Source organism: Crocodylus siamensis, unplaced genomic scaffold (assembly GCF_052110815.1).
Source record: "Crocodylus siamensis isolate JL-2025a unplaced genomic scaffold, ASM5211081v1 HiC_scaffold_533, whole genome shotgun sequence".
In the NCBI taxonomy this organism is placed as follows: Eukaryota; Metazoa; Chordata; order Crocodylia; family Crocodylidae; genus Crocodylus; species Crocodylus siamensis.
In genome coordinates this window covers 1-5,947 of record NW_028324941.1, presented here as the reverse complement: position 1 = coordinate 5,947, position 5,947 = coordinate 1, and the positions used below count along the sequence as shown (strand labels likewise).

General features: G+C 55.6%; 1 pseudogene; it reads left to right on the top strand.

Annotated features, from left to right (window-relative positions):
• Window positions 1–3,969: 3,969 nt before the first annotated feature.
• On the top strand, window positions 3,970–4,093 carry LOC149851675 (U2 spliceosomal RNA; annotated as a pseudogene).
• The last annotated feature ends 1,854 nt before the right edge of the window (window positions 4,094–5,947 follow it).

Genomic DNA, 5,947 nt, shown 5'->3' with positions numbered 1-5,947 from the left:
GTCCATTGCTCCTTGTTCTGTCCCCTGTGGCTGCTGAGCAAAGCCCAGTGTTGTGCTCCTTGAAACCACCCTGCAGGTAGATAAAAGCTGCTACCAAATCCCTTCTCAGTCTTCTTCTTTCTAAAGTCAGTAAACCCAGTCCCCTCAGCCTCTCCTCAGAGCTCCTGCCCCCGTAGCCCACAGCCTTTTGCACTCTCCAACTTGCCCACATCCTTTGGGTACAAGTCTGGGGTGGGTGCTCAGCAGGGCACTTGTCCCATTACAGGGGGGTTACAGACCCTGCTTGTCCTGGCTACAACCCGCTGCTGCACCCTGAGCTTCTGCCTGGAGCGTCTGAGTGTGGGAGCTGCACCAGACACAGCCCAGCTGAGTAGCCCTGCCCTGCACCAGGGTCTGCACCAGTCAAGGTGCAAACAAGCGAGCAAGCAAAAATGAATTGTGACAAAATTAATACTATTTTTTCCCCAAAAATAATCTTAATCTCCCCCTTGCTGCTTGCTGCCCTCCAGTTCTCTCTCCAGCCAACGTCATGACCAGCATTGACCGCCTCCACCACCTCCACGGGCATCTCTCTGTAGCTGTAGAGATTTCAGCCACGTCCTCATGCTGAAGGCCTGCCAGGGCTGCTTTGTGGCTCACGCGGGCTGTCAGGCCAGGACTGTTTCCATTACCCCGTGATGGAAATGCTGCTCTTCACAGGGAGACCCCAGAGCGCCCACATCGCTGGGCTGCAGAAGGAAACGCTTTGCTTTCCAGCCGGCTGTTCCCGTGCGTCCTGCACTTGCGGCTGCCTCGCGGGTGCTGGGTGCGGTGCTCCGGCCTGACCTCGGTGCTGCTCGTGTCAGCCGCATGCGTGCTGGGTGTGCTCTACAGACCCCGAACACATCAGCAGCGTAGGCAGGGATTTGGTGACCGAGCAGCTGGGAGGCCCCATGCTGCCTCTGCCCGGCCTGAGCCACATGCTTTGGAGTCTGAGCTCCAGCTGCCTCCACGCCTTTTCTTTCCAAGCTGACCTAACTCCTACACGTGTGTTGAGCTGTGCGGGTGCCCCAGCACTGCCACACCAAGGGGCTTGTCCTGCCGGGGGTGCTGGCAGCCCTGGTCCCGGGGATCATCGTTCTGCATGCGGTCACCAGAAGGAAGCATCAATGCGACTGAGGAGAAGAGATGGGGAGGGGTGGAGGGACTGCCATCCCATCCTGACCTTGCCCCAAACCCCTCACGGCGTTGCGGTGTCACTGGGGCAAAACTGAAAACTTTTACAGGCTGGGCAGAGATGCCAGAGAGTGTCTGCATATGTGTGCGTGAGAGAGAGCATGTGCATGCATACACGTGTGTGCATTTCTTGTCTTTTCAGGAGAGTCAAAGGCCCTTGCTGCTGCCACCACTCAGTGTCCTTTCGCCGTGGCTGCTGCTGCGGCAGTGTGGGCTCCCCAGGAGCTGCCATTCTGGTGCCGCCTCTAAACCTGAACCTGGGGCTCACTCGCACGTGCCTCCCGCTGGTCACACCACTGGGCCGATAGACTCGCACACTCAGCCCACAGAGCTAGGAGCTGGTCTGCTCCACGGCGTTGGCTGCGGCCTCCAGGTGCAGAGGGAGTAGCAGCTGTTCCCGACGCCCCTGGGATGGGTCCCATTGCTGGCAGGTCTGTGCTCCAGCCCGGGCCCCCAGGAGCCTGCCTGCGCCTCCTCTGTGGGGGTCCAGGCTGCCGTCTCACGGGCCCCCTCATCCCATGCACTGTGCTGGCCTGGCACCTTCGGCAGGTCTTGTGTGGACGCAGCCCTGCAGGTGTGATGGCAGTTTTCCTAATTAAAGATCTTCCAAGATCCAAACCTAAGGTCTGCTCCTCCTCAGACATCTCCTCCACACGAACTGCCACTTCCCGGGGCTGGATGAGAGCTGGGCGAGGGGCTGTTCTTGCCTGGTGTAGGACGAAGAGGGCACAACAGGGCCAAGCATGACAGCATGTTCTGGTCCTGTCACATGTGAGCATTTAATCCTGTTGTTCCCCCACTTGCCTGGCCCCCAGAGCCCTGTTCCAGGAATAGAGACCAAAAAACCCCAGGTGTTAGCAAAGAAATGATTATCCTTTAAGAGAGGGGATATGGGCCCACGCATCAGGGCAGTAGACCCTGCCTGTGAATGCTGCATGCCCTGGAGGCAGACCCTCACCTGGAGTGACATTCAGCATAATCAAGTGCCAGCCCTGCGCTGGGGATGGGAACCCACAGGCAAAAATACGGACTGGGGAGTGATGGGCTGGGCTGCAGTACTGCAGAGCACTAAGAGTACATACTTCTTCCTGGGACAATAGCAACTAATTAACAGTAGAGCTAATTGCCGTTCAAGCTGTGCGCCTAAACAACTGTTCCCAGAAAAAGCCCAGGACAGGCAGGAGTGGGATGAACAGAAGAAGGTGGGGGGCACGGCGACTGCCTGCAGGCGGTGGTGGCAGCAACGTGGTGGCGGTGAGCGAGGAGCTCGTGCAGGTAGCCGCGGCAGTGGCAGCAGTGGCGGTGGCGGGGGTGGCAGAGCAGTGGGGATGGTGGGGGGTGGGTGGTCACCAGCGGTCATTGGTGACCATCCACTGACACTGCCGATGGTGTGGGCGGTGGGGGGTGGCGAGTGGCGACTGCCTGCCGGCTTCTATCAGGGGGTGCACCGCCAATCTGGGGTGCACGTGTCCCCTCGTGTACCTCTACACATTGCCAGTGCCTGCATGGGATTGTCCCATCCTAAGTGCAGGACTTTGCACTTGTCCTTGTTGAACCTCATGAGATGTCATTGAAACCAGAGGAAACAAGACTCTAGTGGTAGCCAGAGGGTGCAACCTGCCCTGCCCCAAGGCGGTGTGATTGGGGCACGCACCCTGACCGCTGACCGTGGGGGGGCAGCGCAAGGATGGCAGCAACTGCCACGCAGCACAGCAGATGACTTTGCAGCATACACTGCTGCCACCCAGGGCGCTGAGGTGTGCGTGTGTGGATCCGTGTCCAGACGGGCAGAGTCTCACCGGAGCAGCGACCGGAGGGTGTGGAGTGCCAGGCTGAACGTGGATCTGGTTTGTCTCCTTTGGGAAGAGGAGAAATGCTGACAGGCCCCTTCTGGGACTGAGAAGGCAGGTGCAGGAGTCACGGTGCTACAAGCTGGGGGTACGTCCCCAGTGCTGCCACCCGCCACACCTTTGCCTTAGAGCATGTGTCACGGTGCCCTGTGGCTCACATGGTCACTGGTGTCACACACTATGTGGATCATGAAGGGAGGAGACGTCCCAGCCAGCCAGTAGCTTTGTACAGCTGGGAAAACTCCCCGAGAGGCTGTTACCTCATTGTTTTTCCTGAAGGTTTGTGCTCTTGTTATATATCATGGGAAGGGGGTTTTCAAGAGCTCCAAGGACCTGGAAGGCAAATCCCCTTTAGAAATGCTCGGGAATTGAATGTCCAAATCCCAGAGGTGGCTCTGAACAATTCACCCCACCCAGCTAGAGCGAGCCCCGGCTCTTGCTGCTCTTCTCCAGCTACGGGCTCTGCCCCCACATCTCTGCTGCTGGCGACCAGGATGGGGGACACGGGCTGGGTGTGCATCGGGTGGATGGTGCCCAGAGCCCGAGGCTCAGTGGAGAGGTCACCATGGGCAGCTGCTACCACCAACCTCTGAGAAAATCGCCCGGGATGCTGATGGGCTGTTTCACACCGAGATCTCTATTGTTATCGTGGAAGAGTCTAGTTGGAACATGAACTGGCCTGTCAGAAACCTGGTCCTTACCCAGGAGAAAACAGCAGCAACCGATATCGCTGGTCAGTGCCTTGCACACTGCAAGCACCACGTCAGGGTGGCGGGTTGTCTCTGCTGGGCTCACGTGTCTAACACCGACTGAGCCCTTTCCCCGGGCAGCACAAGCGCCCGTCTGGGCTGCTCTCCTCCAGGCAGGAGAAGCACCGTGACCACGTAGGCGGGTTGCCCCTAACATGTCCTCCATAGGAGATCGGTATTGAGTAGATTTTTGGTGTTGGGAGGTGGAACTGGAGCTTGCTCCATCCTCTGCATGCATCGGCCTGGTATTGCAGTGCTTCCAGGAGCGGTGCAATAAACAAAAAATTAAATTAAAATCCTCTCAGCCGGGCTCATGGTAACACAGGAGTTTGCAGCATCACCGACATCAGGACTCAGGCCAAGCTCCTTGGGGCTGAGCCAAGAGCTGGGCCTGGGTGAGCACAGGCTGGGGTCAAGCAGTAACTGCTGCCCAAGAATTGCAGAAACCACTGAGGCCTGGGGGTGCCCCAGCTTTGGGTGCCCACCCGAGACACCTGATGGAGCCTGAGATTCAAAGGCAGGTGCTCAGCATGTCACCGCTCTCAGACCCTCCCAGGTTGAGTGTGCAGGGTCCCTGGTCAGTGCAGGTGCAGTATGGGACTGCACACAGACTGGACTGCCCACAGCCACCTCCCCCAGCCCCTGCTGCACGTGTCCCTGGTGAGTACAAAATGACATTTAGCCAAAAGGGCCACAATAACTTCCACCCCTGAACCCTCCTCCCCTGCACTGCCACAAAGACCTGTGACCCTGGGGACAGTTTCTCTGGAGAAGAAAACTCACCAAGGTGTAAAACCCGTCTTCTGCCCCAGAGCAGGAGAGACGAGGGCTCCACCAATGCCTTGGACACCTGCAGGGGCTAGCATTTGTTGGGGAAAAGACGCCTGATGATCCCAGGAAGTGGGACCAACCAGCCCACGGTCCTGGCCAACTTGACCTGGGAGGTCCTTCAGTACCAGCAGGAGCATCACCTGTAGCAAACCCCACAGTTTTTCTTTTTTTTTTTACTCATTTTAAAATGCATTTCCTTCCCTTCCCCAACCATTTCTGACTTTTTCTCTCCCCCTCTATTCCCTATAGATAAGTATAAGTGAGCTAAGATGTAGGACACGCTTTAACATTTTATTTTGGGTAGTTTTATATTTCTCTCCCCTCTTTGCAAATAAGTTCCCTGCTATTTTGGTATCGATACCCACTGTTTTATAAGTGATATTGATTATGTTTGTACTGCTTTTATATTGTGTGATTACTGTTTTAGGCCTATATATGTAAGTTAGCGTGAGTCACGGCAAGCCTCCATCTTGTGTCCTCTGCCCAGGCATCCCCTGTGTTTCAACTGTATGATTCATGTGCCCCTCCCATGTAAATTGTTTCCCAGATGAATGAGAGTGATTGGGAATGATTGAAATACAATGGTAGCAGGCCTCTACTGAATGGCCTGTAATGACCAGGCCATCACTTTGCATTGATTCATCCAGGAACCATGGACCTCACCCAGGAACAGAGACAAGACAGCATTTGAAAGACAAAAGACCCTGCAGAACCAGCAACTCCACCCTTGTACCCTGCCATTACAGACACCCAAAACTGCACCTCCCTGCGTGGAGCACACATGCTAAGTATGCCAGGGCCTGACCCTTGCCTGGGCATGCCCCCTGTCAGTAGGGTCACACAATAAAAAGAAGCAGTGAAGACAGACCCAGTAGGAACACCATTTCTACCTGAAATAAAACCACTGTCATTTGTAACCCTGAGTTGGGTTGTATGTTACAAGAACACAGTGCCAGATACACCCTGAGTGCAGGCTGCAGAAAGTCAGGGAGGGGAAGAGAGACAAAGGGAAATAATACCCAAAGGAAAACTGAACAACCTCATTTCTTTGGTGGGGTGGGGCAGGGGGAAGAGAGAAAGAGAGAGAGAGAGAAATCACTGGTGTGTTTTCTAATTTGTCACATTCTCAGCTGCAATTTTTAGGGAGGAAAGAATGTCCCAAAAGAGCTTCTCCAACCTAGCCTTGTATAATTGAGAGCCTCCACCCCAACCCCACCCCGCTCAGTAAAAATGGTGGGGAATCCATAACAGGTAGTCAACTGGTAAGCAGCAGAAAACCACCTGTGGAGGTTGCTGTTGTCT